At 45.5% G+C, this 16411-nt stretch overlaps 1 protein-coding gene across 1 annotated transcript in view; it reads right to left on the reverse strand.

Moving 5' to 3' along the window:
* Positions 1-16411, reverse strand: part of cemip (cell migration inducing hyaluronidase 1) — a 159744-nt gene that overhangs the window by 104739 nt on the left and 38594 nt on the right. Inside the window, exon 2 of the mRNA XM_028473612.1 lies at positions 12765-12832. The gene's annotated coding sequence lies outside the window, so the exon portion shown is untranslated. The remainder of the gene's footprint in view (positions 1-12764; positions 12833-16411) is intronic.

Consider the following 16411-nt stretch of genomic DNA (forward strand, 5'->3'; position numbering starts at 1 on the left):
TGTGTGTGTGTGTGTGTGTGTGTGTGTGTGTGTGTGTGTGTGTGTGTGTGTGTGTGTGTGTGTGTGTACCAATGAGCATTTGAGTGTGCGTACCTCAGCAGGCCTGTTTTTGTAAGACGTGGGTTTCAGATCCAAACATGAATATGAGACAAAAGTTCAGTTCCAGGTTTTATTTAATGGTATTTACATCTAGATGTGTTAAACAACTCAGGACAGAGCACATTTTGTTTGAACCCACCCACTTTTCAAGTGAGCAAAAGTATTAGAGCATGTGACTGATGGGTGTTTCCAGTTGCTCAGGGGCTGCCTTTTAGATTGATTGCTTAAACATTAAATAACTATTGTTTTTGGCTTTGGGTTTCACCTGTTAAGCAAACATGAAGACCAGAGAGCTGTCTACGGGAGAAAAGCAAACCATTTTGAAGCTGAGAGAAGAGGGAAAATCGATCAGAGCTATTTCACAAACATTTGGCATAGCCAATACAACAAATTGGAATGTCCTGAAAAAGAAAGAAACTACTGGTGTACTGAGCAACAGACATGGAACAGGTTGGTCAAGGGTATCAACAGCAGTTGATGACAGAAACATTGTGAGAGCTGTGAAGAAACACCCAAAGATAACAGTCAGTGACATCACTGCCAACCTCCACAGGGCAGGAGTGAAGGTATCACAATTCACTGTTGGAAGAATACTTTGAGATAATAAATATAGAGGCCATACCACAAGATGCAAAACACTCATCAACAAAAAGAAATGGAAGGCTAGATTGGATTTTGCAAAGAAGAACCGAGATGAGCCACAAACATTTTGGAAAAAGATTTATGGACTGATGAGACCAAGATGAACCTCTACCAAAGAGATGGAAAGGCCAAAGTATGGAGAAAGAAGAAAAGATCTGCTAATGATCCAAAACACACAAGCTCATCTGTGAAACACGGTGGAGGTAATGTCATGGCTTGAGCTTGCATGGCTGCTTCAAGAACAGGCTCACTGGTCTTTATTGATATTGTAACTCTTTATGGGAGAAGCAGAATTCATTCTGAAGTCTACAAAACCATTTTGTCTGGAAATTCACAGAAAAATGCATCCAAACTAATCTGGAGAAGCTTCATCATGCAACAAGACAATGACCCAAAACACAATGCCAACACAACAAAGGACTTCATCAGGAGAAAAAAGTGGAAGGTCTTAGACTGGCCAAGCCAATCACCAGACCTTTACCCAATAGAGAATTTACCTCCTGAAGAGGAGACTGAAGGTAGAAACCCCCCAGAAACAAACAAGAACTGAAAAAGGCTGCAGTAAAGGCCTGGAAAAGCATTTCAAATGAAGAACGGAACAGTCTGGTGAAGTCAATGAGTCGGAGGCTTGATGCAGTTATTGCAAGTATGGGCTTTACCACCAAATATTAAATGTTATTGATTTTAATTTATTTAATAATGTATGTTCACTTGAAGAGTGGGTGGGTTCAAACTAAATGTGCTCTGTCCTGAGTTGTTTAACACATCTAGATCTAGTAAATACCATGAAATAAAAGCCGAAATTCTGAACTTTTGTCTCATATTCATGTTTGGATCTGAAACCCAAATGTCTTCATAGTATACAACAAAAACAAAGGAATTGCCTTTGCCGTTCCAATACTTTTGGAGGGGACTGTATATAATAGTGGTGGGACACAAATAAAATATATATTTAATTAGATAAATTAACTTTGTAATTAATTAATCTAAATTAACAACATTTTTCCAATTTTGGTACAGACTGAGTCAATGAAAACAGTAAATGAGCTTATAAACAACAAAATAGTGTTTATGATGTGTATCACTGAGTGCTAACATCATGTGTAATATAAATAAAGGCAAGGAAAGGCAAATGTATTTGTATAGTGCATTTCATACACAAGACAACACGTGCTTTACATGATAAAACATTCAACTGTTTAAAATCAATGAGAACATTTAAAATCATCAGTAAAATCAATTCAAATCATCAACAAACACATTACATCAACAACATGACCATGAATCTCCCTCTCAATCAGATGCAGTAGAGAAAAATAGTGCCTTAAACTTTTATTTAAAAATGTTCACATTAAATGCTGACTTCAGCTCTGCTGGCAGTTTGTTCCACTTCTTTGCAGCATAACAACTAAAAGCAGCATCACCATGTTTACTGTGAGCTCTGGTCTCCACTATCTGACCTGTGTTCATAGATCTGAGAGACCTGCTGGGTTCATACCTGACTAACATGTCACTGATGTATTCTGGACCAAACCCATTCACAGATTTATACACTAGCAGCAGAACTTTAAAGTCTATTCTGAGGCTGACTGGGAGCCAGTGTAAAGACTTTAAAACTGGAGTAATGTGTTCTGACCTCTTTGTTCTAGTTAAGATCCGATCTGCAGCGTAAAGCATATTACGATTGCATTGTTCACAAAGCACAGACTTCAATTTAAGTAAACTATATTCATGGTCTATCTGATTCTTTTGTAAACTTTCTAAAACAAATGTGTTTTTGTGTAAATAAATTAAAAAAAAAAGCACTAAACATTGCAAAACAGTTGGCATCAAATAAACAAACTAAGGTGATTCATTTAGTTGGAAATTGTTTTTCTACATAGCAGTTGATAATTTGGTGGAAGGTTTTCTCTACCTTCTTTCTGATCTTTTAATTGAACAGCTCTGAGGACACATGACAAGAGTAATACTATTTCTCATTGTAATTTATTCTAATTAGTCACAAGGAAAGTTTTAGCAGCAGGCCTGCTGTTCCTGCAAACAACTCACACACAGGTGAGAACCAGAAGCAGAAGTGTGTGTGTACAGAGATTTTTTGGAGTCTTCTTTAGGCTCTGGGAAGGGGTGCAGCTGATTTATGAGCATGAGCCAGTCCAGCCGACTGCATCATAACCTTGGGGTTACAAGAGTTTACAAGAGACTAAGATTGACAAATACCAGGGGTGTCAAAAGATTATTTTTTTTAATCGCGATTAATCGCACAACCCCGTGAACTGCCACCTTAACGTGGTGGGGTTGTTTGAGTGCCCGAATGATCCAAGGAGCTATGTTGTCTGGGGCATTATGCCCCTGGTAGGGTCTCCCATGTCAAACAGGTCCTTGGTGATGGGTCAGACTAAGCGCAGTTCAGAAGACCCTCTAAGGACACTATAAAAACAAGGACCGTGACTCGCCGGGGCCCCACCCTGGAGCCAGGCCTGGGGCTGGGGCTCAAATGCGAGCGCCTGGTGGTCGGGCCTTTGCCCACGGGGCCCGGCCGGGCCTAGCCCGAAAGGACGACGTGGGCCCGCCCTCCTGTGGACCCACCACCCGCAGAGGGATCCGTAGGGGTCGGGTGCAGAGAGGACTGGGTGGCGGTCAAGGGGGGTGCCTCGGCGGCCCGGTCCGCGTCCACAGCTTCTGGCTGTTGGGACATGGAACGTCACCTCACTGGGGAGGTTGGAGCCTTAGCTTTTGCGGGAGGTTGAGAGGTACCGGCTAGATACAGTCGGGCTCACCTCCGCGCAAAGCTTGGGCTCTGGATCCCAACTCCTGGAGAGAGGCTGGACGCTCTACTTCTCTGGCGTTGCACGCGGGGAGAGGCGGCGGGCTGGGGTGGGCTTGCTTATTGCCCCCCAGCTCAGCCGCCACGTGTTGGAGTTTAACCCAGTGAACGAGTGGGTCGCGTCCCTACGCCTTTGGGTTGGGGACAGGTCTCTCACCGTTGTCTCGGCCTACAGGCCCAACATCGGCGCAGAGTACCCGGCATTCTTGGAGTCCCTGGGAAGGGTACTAAACGACTCCATTGTTCTACTGGGGGACTTCAACGCCCACGTGGGCCGCGACAGTGAGACCTGGACAGGGGTGATTGGGAAGAACGGCCTCCCCAATCTGAACCCGAGTGGTGTTTTGTTATTGGACTTCTGTGCCAGTTACAGTTTGTCTATAACGAACACTATGTTCGAGCACAAGGGTGTCCATAAGTGCACGTGGCACCAGGACACTCTAGGCCGGAGGTCGATGATCGACTTTGTAGTCTCGGACACTCGGGTGAAGAGAGGGGCTGAGCTGTCAACCGATCACCACCTGGTGGTGAGCTGGATCCGCTGGCAGGGGAGGAAGCCGGTCAGACCTGGCAGGCCCAAACGTGTGGTGAGGGTCTGTTGGGAACGTCTGGTGGATCCCTCTGTCAGTGGGGTCTTCAACTCCCACTTCCAGATGAGCTTCTCCCAGATCCCGAGGGAGGTGGGAGACATGGAGTCCGAGTGGACCATGTTCTCCTCCTCCATCTTCGATGCGGCCGTTCGCAGCTGTGGCCGTAAAGTCTCTGGTGCCTGTCGCGGCGGCAATCCCCAAACCCGGTGGTGGCTTTCGGAAGTAAGGGATGCAGTCAAGCTGAAGAAGGAGACCTACCTGGCCTTTTTGGCTGGTAGGACTCCGGAGGCAGCCGAGAGGTACCGGCAGGCCAAGCATGCTGCAGCCTGCGCGGTTCCAGAGGCAAAAACTCGGGTCTGGGAGGAGTTCGGAAAAGCCATGGAGGAGACTAACGGTCCGCCTCCATGGCTCCAGGGTGCTGGAGAGGAGGATCCGGCCGATAGTCGAACCTCGGATTCAGGAGGAACAATGCAGTTTTCGTCACGGTCGTGGCACACTGGACCAGCTCTATACCCTTCATCAGGTGCTCGAGGGTTCGTGGGAGTTCGCCCAACCAGTCCACATGTGCTTTGTGGATCTGGAGAAGGTGTTCGACCGTGTCCCTTGTGGTGCCCTGTGGGGGGTGCTCCGGGAGTATGGGGTCCGGGGCTCTTTGCTAAGGGCTGTCCGTTCCCTGTATGACCGCAGCAGGAGCCTGGTTCGCATTGCCGGCAGTAAGTCAGACCTGTTCCCAGTGCATGTTGGTCTCCGCCAGGGCTGCCCTTTGTCACCGATTCTGTTCATTACTTTTATGGACAGAATTTCTAGGTGCACTCAGGGACCGGAGGGGGTTTGATTTGGGAACCTCAACATTTCATGATGTTGTTCTGTTGGCTTCCTCAAATCAGGACCTTCAGCGTGCACTTCGGCGGTTTGCAGCCGAGTGTGAAGAGCCGAGTGTGAAAGCGGCTGGGATGAGGATCAGCACCTCCAAATCTGAGGCCATGGTTCTCCACCGGAAAAAGGTGGCTTCCCCTCTCTGGGTCGGTGGAGAGTCCTTGCCCCAAGTGGAGGAGTTCAAGTATCTCGGGGTCTTGTTCACGAGTGAGGGTCGGATGGAACCTTGTCATTTTGTGTGGATTGGAGACACAGCCTTCTTGGAGCATGTAGCAGATAGCTCTGTATGTGCTAGCTGTCCGTGCTAGCTGCTACATGTTTAGCATTGAGGTGGTAGCGGCACCTAAAAGAGCTCCGGTGATCGGCAAACTCTTTCTTGCACAATTTGCACACAACTGGGCTTTTGTTTTTCCATCCAGAGTCTTCTATTATAATAATTTTATTTAGAGGTAACAACCAAAGTTAACCAGCCTTTGACAAGCTCTGCTTAAAGGGAAACTAAACCCCTGCTTTCTGCTGACCTGCCATTATGGGGAATTCAAAATATTCCTTGATTATGGGTGTTACTCCTAAAGCAGTAGGACACGCCTACTCAGACAGCGCACAGTGCTGCAGTGACAGTTTACAACTACTACAATCAATACTAGGGATGAACGATTAATTGCATTTGCAATATTATCGCAATATCATAAAACGCAATTTCCTAATCGCAAAGGCTGCAATTTTTGTTTTATTTTTTCTTGTCCTGTCTTGTACTGTCCTGTTAAGTTCATGAGTGTTTAAGAAGTGCAGTCCACATGTTATCATGTTTCATGAAACGTGAAGTTAGTTAGATATGTTGAAGAGGTAAGAGCTTTATTGTTGTAATCTGTGCTTTAAAATTTATATTGTAAATTTATTTAAAGTTTAAATAAATCTAAAATTGTTTATAGAGGGTTTTCATGGCGCGTCATCAACCCGGAAGTCGCCATTTTGGCGGTAAGCAGCAGGTTTACAAACAGCACACAAACGAGCAAATCCCGAATTTTGAGAGGAAAAGGTGAACTACTGCCGTGTTTGTGGCTGTACTAATCGGTCACACCGTGAAAAACATGTGGCCTCAGATACAAGTTCACAAATAAGTTTTACACATTTGATTCTGGTTCCAAGAATAACATGGATCAACAATAAACAGGATGGATGGATGGATGGATGGATGGATGGACAGTAAAAATCCATCAGAAAAAGTACTGAACTTATCTAAAGAACATTTTCAATCAAAGGACAAACAGTTCTTTATCAGCATTTAAGCCTATTCTACAGACGTGAAAAAAAGAAAAGAGAGCGTTTATGTTTTCAGCTCAGGCTTCTTGAAAGCTTGTGCTTCATGCATTTTGAGTTTCTCCTTCAGCTTCAAATTTATAAAATCAGATGTCAGGGTAATAACGGAGCCGTTCAGGTGAAATGAATATAAATGAGAGCCAGTGAGGTGAGAGACAGTTGACAGATTTTGAAACATGGAGCAGAAGAAGGAGAGCACAGACACAAAACGACAGATCAGCAAGTCATCTTATCCATCACAGACATGGAGTGTCACCATTGAAATTATCCACTTTCAATCACAATCTCATCCACACATGCTGTGAGCCAAACACATCCACAGGAAGGCCGGGCATCAAACACAAATCCATCAGCTCGGATAGAGGAAAAGAAATGTGAATTCTCTGTTCCAAAACAATCCTGGATTTGGAAAGAGAAAAAGGTATCCATCATGTGGAATACAGATGGCATTGAAGCAGACTTAAAATGTCACAACCATCAGCAGAGAAACTGAGACAGTATTGAAAGAAGAAAAAAAAATACATGAAAAAGTCAAGAGGTACAAAAAGTCTAAATGACACCTGAGGGAATTTGCTGTGAAGTTGGCAGACAGATACAACAGAGCTGATGTCAGTGGAGCAAACTGACAGAAGATCAGAGAGGGAGAGAAACAAACTCAAATTAAGTGCAGACTCCTTCAACTACTACTGATTTAGGAGTTATGTTCACGCATTAAGGGAAGCCAAATCCCAGGTGGTCTTAATTTTTTGTCATCATATGATTAACTCAAATAATCCTTTGTGGGGGATGTTTAATCAAACTTGCTCACGTTTAGACTCAAAGTCCATGTGGAGAAACGTAAAGCGCCTTCATTACACTGCTTGATCAAGGAGAACCTTTACTTTCCAAAATAATTTGCATGACAGCTGCAGTATGTAAGTTTTTTTAATTATTTAATTTGGTGAAAAATCCATAATCACCTTTGTAGGAGCCATAATTTCTTTGTTAAAATACCTCTGTTTAATATGTGTAGCATTTACCTGACCTGTAGATGGGCGGGGCATGCAGTTATTTAGGTTGCCATAGTGATCGCACACGTGTGATCAATCAGGGGAAGCAAACAGTTTTTGGACGGTACTCAAGGGTAATCGAGGTATTCCCGGGCTCTTGTGAATGGTTTTTCTTTGTTTTACTGGACATTTAAGAGGCACATTTTTTGTATTCACGATCCCTGTTTTATTTGCAAGATTGAAGAGTCAAAACACCAACGGGCTATTTTTCATATTCTTTACCAAGAAGTACCCGTCAGAACAACTATCCCTGCACCTCCAGAAGTGAACCTAGTTAAAGGACTTGGGCGCTTCAACCTTTCAGCATATTGTAATTCACAGGACCATGATGCAACCTTTCAGCCAATCAGAGATCTTTCTACAAACAAAGCTGTTTTAGGGTGTTGAAAAGTGTGTCCAGCACCCAAAAATGATGAGAAAAGTAGCATAAGTGAGTCCACACACCAGATACAACTCCAATAGAAAGGTTTAATGAAAAGTTTAACATTTGGGGCTCATGCCATTCATCTGTTTTGGGGTGTAACCATTAGCTGCCCCAATAAAGTCGATGCACATTCATTTCCCATCGATAGTAAAAGTGCAATGGTGGATGTTCTAGCAGGAAAAGTCCCCCACACGGCGTTAGACACAAGAGATACCCCCAGTTTCCACTGGATGCTGCTCCGCTGCGTTACGTCACCGATGCGTCACCGGAGCTGATAGGTTTCCACTTTAGTCTATGTGTTAATTGCCACCGGGTCCGCTGCGGTGCGCGTCTGCTCCTTCCCAGATGCGGTAGTCCGGTGCCCTCCGCCAGATATATGCAGGGCTTCTATTTAGTTTAGAAAACATACATTTAACTACGTTCTTGCGCTATTATATAAATATCGTGACAACTCACAGTCGTTCAACCAGAGCGCACAGCGGCGCACTCAAAATGCAACCGGTGTGAATTACCGGACGGTGGACAGCGCTGAAATACCGGATCGGTGCCGTGGCGCAGCGGAGATGTATCCAGTGGAAACCCCGGGTTACAGGGCAAGGCAAACGGAAAAAGAAGACCGACATGGAGAAGCAACAGTCAAACAGTAAAATCATACTCGGGTGGAACGGACCCACGGAGGTCCATTTTGCGTCCTCGTGGACCTCTATTACTGCGCAGGGTCTGCCCCTGTCTGCCACTGGTTTCAGAGGGAGAGTGAGAACAGATGGGATAAAGCACATGTAAACCTAAGAGAAGCATATCCAAGGTGCAGAGAACAGACAAATATTTTTTCTGTCTGGACATGGAGTGGTATAGGTCTGCTCTGGCCTGCAGCTGGGATCAGCCAGCTTTGTTGTGAGGGAGGAGTTCTTATCAGCAGCTGCTACAGAGTGACATGCATTCATGTCAGAGTCTCTAAAACACCAGAAAACTCTCCAATAACACAAGATAAAGTCCTTACATTTGTCACTATTCTCTATTATTTCTATTCACTAGTAATTATTATTATTTTTAAGAAACATTAAGTGACGAGTAAAAATAAATTTTTAATGTTATCTTCGTGACCGGGTCAAGTATAGTATTTAAAGGTAAGGTAGGTAATTTTCAAAAGCTACCATGATTTTGAATGTAGCTTCCCCGACGGCTCCGCCTCCCCCCCCGTCCCCCCTCCCCTCTGTGCTCCGTCTCACTGACATGCAGCTGCTGCAGAAGAGGAGCTCAGCTCATCGCTTGTATTGTGCAGAAACGTTGTCGTGTCATTTCTCGTTCAGCAGTAAATAAACAATAAACTTTATCATTATATATGTTAAAAAACGTGACCAAGACAGGGAGACGTGATTGGTTAAAAAAAAACGTTTCGGTTTTTTCCATTGGTCAAAGTTATTACAGAATTACAGCTGCTACAGATGATGAATTACCTTCATTCCTTTTTCAGAACACATACGTTCTTAATTTCTGTCAGGACATAAAGACAATTTCAACCAAAAACTTAAAAGTGTATCTGGAGAAAATCGCCTATCTTTAAAGTTATACTCTTTGCAGATTATTTTCTACTCAATTCAAAGTGCAAATTATACTTGCCTCAAATATTTTGCATGTATACAAAAATAAATACATTGAATCACCACGTAGTGAACTACAGAATTAGAAGAGAAGAATCCCAACTTTTTTCAATATGTGTATATACTGTATATATATGTAATTATGAAATGAAACAGTGTGATCAATCATAGATAGACTAATTGAGGATGTATTTCAGTACATTCTTCACAGTAGATCTGACAGATATTTCCTCTTTAACCCAAACCTTTCCGTACACTGTGTTTTTGTTTCGACTGTGACTTGTTCAAATGTAATTCCAGCTGCACAGAATGTAAACAGCCTGAGCTGTAGTGAATCTCATCCTGCATGAAAAGGGAAATAAAAATGTAATTGATGCTACATCTAATGTAGCTGCATGGAAGGAAGGAGAAGGTTGATTCAAACCAGTGACGGTAGTTCTATCTCATTAGAAACTCATCATTATAGGCTTTCTTTTGTTTCCTGATATTACACACACGTCAAACACAAGGCCCGGGGGCAAATTTTGGCTCGCCAGAGCATCTAGTGCGGCCCGCAGGAACATTTTGTACAAAATTTAAATTTACTTTTTGTAAATTACCATATAATTGTAAATAAATTACAATGGGAGTTGCAGATAATGACAGCGTAATGTCAGCCTTATGTATAAAACTTTGAGTAAAATGTTACCCACTATTTACATTGATAATACATTTTTAAAAACCTGAAAAATGCTTGCAAATTGTCCCACAGAATTCTGGCCAATTACATTGCAAATTTCTGAAAATTTGATGCAAAAGTCAAGGAATTTTCGACAATTGCTTAACATTCAGGATTTTGTTCGATGGATTTTTCTTCCGGCCCACTTGAGGTCAAACTAGGTCGTATGTGGCCCTTGAACTAAAACAAGTTTGACACCCAGAAAAAGAGAAAATACACACATCCATCAGTTCTTATAGTTCAGCTGGGAATCAAATAATAAGGGTCCCTTAATTAAAATTAGTTAATAATTAATAAGCATTATGAGGCACTCCTATACATTTATTAGGTTTTTTTGTCAAACTTGCTAATGTTACACAACACCTTTCTTTATAAACACCATAAGTAATTTATTGCTAGAGATTAATTAATAATAAGTAATGTATACAAAAGGATAACTAGCGACATTATGTAACTTAATGCGTCATAATGTTTTAATTAACATAGACATTATTTAACTGCCTATTTATGCATTTACTGATATGTTAATTAATGTTAGGTAATATATTATAATAATTATTAACATGTTATTAAACTGTTGATTAAAGGTACAGTCTGCAACTCTTATAAAAGTCACTTTTTTGTCATATTTGCTAAAGCTGTCACTATGTAAGGACAGTTTTACATCAAACTAGTAGTTTGTGTGAAAAAAACATTCTCATTGAGTCCTCCCTTTGACAGATTGCCAGAATACACCGCGACCGAGCAAAAAGAACCAATCAGAGGCAGGACTGTGTTTGATGGGCTGTCTGACAGCTCCACATCAAAAACATCAATAAGAATAAGAGAGCTGCACACATCACAGTTAACCTTTGCTTCCATCTGACAGCAACACATTCACCACAAACAAAACAGACATTATTGTTTTTACTGAGTTTTAGCTTCTTTATCGCAATAAATGCTAAAACCTTTAATAAAGTTAATTTACCGTAATGAAAACATGTTTGGTGTGTTGACACAGGAAAAACCATTCCTTGTGTGGTAACATTTTAAAATCTAATTCCTGGTAGTTAAAGGAGCATGGATGGATTATCCTTATCCGCACTGCGCCCCTGTTTGTATTTGATGTTCTCTGATGTTGTCTGTGTGCTGATTGAATATTGACATAAACAGTTGTTTGTTAAGAAAAGCAGGCTTAGCACAAAAAAAAAAAAAAAATGTAATTTTTATGAGGAAAAAATGAGGTTTTAAATGTCGGGTTCAGGTCAAACAAGAAAATGCGGCCTGATCTGCACTTCACCGGGGACACATTATTTATATACTCACCGTTCATGTGACTGTTTACTGCAAGACCTCCACATATGCCTATATGTGGAACCAAACTAGCACCTAGACAAGCATAAACAGTAGTTTGGTTCCACTGTGCTTGTCTTCTTTTAGTCTCCAAGCCATTAAGATTGAGCATCAGTGTCATTTGACGTCACGTCTGCAGAACCACTTGGAAAATTTGGCCCCGTAGCAGCCAAACACACAGTCTGTTCAGCGTAATAGGGAGATGAGTGTGTGGGCTCATTCTTTTTGATTGTTAACAAGCATTGGTGTTCAAAACTCTTCACACAGTCTGCAAAACAGAAGTCCATGTGGACTAAACCATGAATCACTTTTCATTGCTTTCACACAGTCACCAAAATTTATGAACTCTTGTCTCAGTCACGAGTTCAACACCTGCTAAAAAAATCACTTTTACAGCATATTTTTCAAATTAACTTTGTTTAAAACTGTTAAAAAAACAATCAAAAATGAATGATGGGGGAAAAAACATTGGAAATATCTGCTGCTGCCACATTGAAATCAACTGAATATCATATCAAAAATATTGATCATAAAAATAAATAAAACTGTGATCTGTGTTTGGTCTGAGAAACAAAGGAGTGGCTTCTGATTCTTTTTCCTCTGCAAGTGTGGATCAAAGAACAGCGGGTGAGGTTGGTAGAGAGAGAGGAGCGACGAGGAGAGGAAGAGGAGGGAGACGGAGACCACATTCTGATTTCTGAGATTCTGCATAATGTGTTCAGAGTCATCTTTATTTTTTGTAAGGTCCTGAAGTACTTGTGCAAAAGCACAAATGTTCTTGGTTATTGTAAATTGCTGCACACCTGTTCTAGTCTTATAAACACTTCACCACTCATTTACATTAAAATACTTAAATAATATGTTACTTTTTTTTACAAATCCAGCCCTATGTGGCATCAGTGATGTATTTACAAAAATGTAACATTAAAAAAATAGGTGTACTGTGAGTGCTCAGATGTCCCTCAGAGCAACGTCTGCTGTTGTTCTGTTAGAGGCCGTGTGTGTGTGTGCGTGTGCGTGTGTGTGTGTGTGTCTGTGCGTGTGTGTGTGTGTGCGTGTGTGTGTGCGTGTGGGTTGAGTTGTCTACTTGCACATTCGGGCAAAGCTCGGTTGAAGAACTTGTATTTTATGACATGCTATAACACTGTAAATGTCTGTTTGTTTGTTAGTCAACAAAAAGCTGCAATTTAATCTTGAAGGAAAAAAAATGAATAAATGCCCCTGTGACACTGAAAAGCAGCAGGCGGGTTGGAAAACGAATAGATAGATAAAAAAAGAATGCTTCTTACCTCCACTATGACAGAACAGCAAAGGGAACACAGAGTGACTCACAGACCAGGAGGTGATGTTTGAATTTCTGTAACAGAAAGACAGAAAATGTATTTAATTGACTTGGGTTTTCATGTTTACCTCACAATGTTAAAGCTAGGGTAGGTAATTTACTCCAGATACACTTTTTAAGTTCTTGGTTGAAATTGTCTTTATGTCCTGACAGAAATTAAGATTTTACGTGTTCTGAAAAAGGAATGAAGAAAATCCATCATCTGTAGCAGCTGTAAATCTGTAATAACTTCAACCAATGGAAAAAAACAAACCATTTCTTTTAACCAATCACGTCTCCCTGTGCGGAGCCATCAGGGAGGCTACATCCAAAATCATGCTAGCTTTTGAAAATCGCCTACCCTACCTTTAAAGGAGGTAACTAATATTGCATTTCTGTGTCCTGTGGGAATGTTTGATTTTTATCTTGAAGCCAGTGTCATGTACTGAGTTCACATCGTACTGAGATTGTATATACGCATGTATGCGCATGCGTGCACATGTGCACTACAGAAAAATGTATTTTTGCTAAAATAAATAAATAATTTATTTTTGTTTATTTTTGTTTTCAAAGTGAACAAACAAGTGTTTTATTTGTTTATTGGATTATGTTAGGGTTAGGTCACGGTTAGGATTATAATCTCAGCACGAAGGTAAACTCAGACTGTGACACCGGTCCCAGGACGATTTTACATCCCACTCACAATGCATCATGGGACAGTTTAGTATGACTAGTGTGCCCACCGCGCATACTTAAAAAATGTCATCATCTGGTTATTTCTCGCATACTCAATTTTTTCACACTATCTAATGTGAACGCACTACATACTCACTTTGACGTCAGACTTAGTACGAGTGGAACGTTATGAGGTGCATTTTATTATTTATTATTATTTTTCCTGGAAACCATGCATTCAATACAGGTTCATATTATTCAAAACATCACGAGTCTATCAATATTTCCAGTTTATAGAAATGACAAAGCTTTTAATAGAGTGTCGCTGTCACAAAGTTTATCTGATTATCAGTAGCTTGTGTTTTCTTTATATCATTTTCCAACAATACACACTTTGACGTACACAGTTAGACCAATGCTTTTGCCGTTGTAAATGTTCTCCTTCTAAATAATTGTAAACCATTCCATTGTTATGTAAATGATAAAGCGCACAAAGCATGGAGTAAACAGACGAGTAAACGCTGCATGTTAGTAGTATGAGCTGCAACTCAAGCAGGATTCTTAGTCTGTTAAATACTGGGTGTTCACGGGGTCCCGGGGCTGTTTGATTTGGCGCCGTTGCCCCTTGCATGCGCATCTGGTTGGTCTCTGGGGCTGGGGCCCTGCGTGCTCCCCTGCCGCTCCTTCCCCTTGCTCCCTGTCCCCCTGTCTCGTCCTCCCCCCCTCCTCCTCCTTTGCTCTTGCGCCCGCCATCCTGTGGGGTTGGGTTTGGGGGGCTCCCGTTGGCCTGGGGCACTGGTGGGGGGGCTGTGGCTCCCGCCTGGGGGACGGGCGGTGCCGTGCCGGGTGGGTTGGCTGGGGGGTGGTCTCGTTGGGGGGCCTGGGGTGGTGGGGTCCTTGGCTCCGGTCCGGGGGGATCCGGGGTGGGGGTAGCTTTGGGGGTGGCTGCTGCCCGGGGTCGGCGATTGCCTCCTGGGTTGCTGGGTGGCGGGGTGTGGCTGTGGGTTGCTCCGTCGGCCCTTGCGGGTCCTTGGCTTGGCTCCCTGGGGCGCACCTTTGCCAGGGATGTCGCTTGCGCGACGAGCCAGGCGGGGCCCCCTCGGGGGCTTTTTGTACGGCCGCAATGACCGGGGTGTGGACGTTATGGCTAGAGGGGTGGGGTGGGGGGTGCTATGGGGCCTCCCCGGGGGTCGTATTGGGCGGGTGTGCGGGGGCGCGGCGCGTGGTTCCTGGCCCGGTGGATCCGCGTTGGGATTGGCTGGTCTGCTGGCTGGGTGCACCGGGCGCCGTGGGTGCGATTCCGGGGCGGGGGTGCCCCGGGGGCGGATCCTTGGGCTACGTGTCCGGGGAGGTGCTCTCCAGCCATCTGCCCGGGGACCGGCCGCGGCTTGTGGCGGCGCTGCGCAGCCTTGGGCGGGGCGGGGCTGGTGGCCTCGGGCCCGCTGTTGTTCGGGGTGTGCTGGCGTCGGGGGGGTGTCTCGTGCCGGTGCGTGGGTCGTCGGGGATTGCCTCCGTGGGGGGGGGGGCTCTATTGGCGCCGTTGGTGTGGGGGGGCGGTTCCGGGCTGGGGGTGCTTCGGTACTCTGGCTTGCCGGTCCGTGGCTGGCGGGATGGCCCTGCTTGGCGGTGGATGGCGTCCTCTCTCGTCGGGGGGGCCGGGGCCGCCTCCCGGTGGAGAGTGTTGTATCGTGGCGCCGGGTGGGCCTGTGCTGGCCCTGGTGCGGGCATGGGCCTCCCCCCTGCTCGGCCGCTCCCCTTGGTGGCGGGGTGGCGTTGCTCCGGGCCGGCGGGCGGCGGGGGTCGCCCCCTGGGGCGCCGGGGGATGGGGTTGGTGCCTGGCTGTGCCCGGGGGTGGGGGGTGTCGCCGTGCTCCGCGGGGCCGGCGCGGTCTGGGGGGTGCCGTGGGGGGGGGTCTCCGACTGTGCTGTTCCGGGGCCCGCAGTGCCACTTGCCCGTCTGCGCCCGCCACGCGGACGGGCCCGGCTCACACTGGACAGGCCTCCTACATGTTCACTTCACCCCACTCCCAGCTGGTCTGGCTCACTCACAAAATGCACCACACACCGATACCCAACCCTTGGGGAGCTGGATGGTGGGGCTGGGGGTGGAGGGGGCCGCCACCTGTGTTACTATGTAGTGGCGTGGGGGCGGCCCTCCCACCTCTAGTTGCCCTACTAATCCCTCCAATTTTAATCGCATCTCAACATGCCACCCCCCGGAGGGTGTATCATCATTTACACCCTCCGGCCTATTACACCACATACACATAAATCCACAGAGGCTGGAGGGGGAGCACCGCTCCCCTCCATCCCCCTTCTTTTAATTACACCCCATACATTCACCAAACACACACATTCACACAGGGGATCGGGAAGTGCCTCTCCATTGGGGAATGGAGAGGCACCATAACAGGGTGGTGGGTTGGTACACATATTTGGGCCTCTCCGGTGGGGGCCTGGCCCCTCTGTTGGTGGCTGGGCCACTGCATAGAGTAAAAGTACATCAAGATGGTGCGGTCGGGCGTGGCGGTGGGTCTCGGGGGGGCTTTGCCGGGGTCTCTCCTTGCGGGGTCTTTCCGGGCTGTGTCGGCCGGGTGGGGCGCGGGGGTGCCTCTCCCCCTTGGGTGTGGCTTGGTGCTTGCTTTGTCTCCTGGTGGCCTTGGGGGCGGGCCCCGTGGTGTGCGGGCCCGGGGCGGCCTGCCTCGCCGGTTTGGGGGGTGGGTGTGCTGGGGGGGTGCTGGTGTCCTCACCGGGGTTGGGGCAGGGTTGTTTGGCGCCTCGGGATGATGCTGTTTACTGGGGGGGCGGCGTTAGCTGTTCCGGTGGTTGAGGTTGCTTTCGGCCGCCTGGTGGGTATGTCCTGCCATCTGCGGACTGGTGGGTGGGTCCGGGGCATCTTTGGCTGGGGGCTGCTGTCCCGCGCTGGATGTGTTCCGTTGGG

Source organism: Gouania willdenowi, chromosome 3, assembly GCF_900634775.1.
Source record: "Gouania willdenowi chromosome 3, fGouWil2.1, whole genome shotgun sequence".
Lineage (NCBI taxonomy): Eukaryota > Metazoa > Chordata > Actinopteri > Blenniiformes > Gobiesocidae > Gouania > Gouania willdenowi.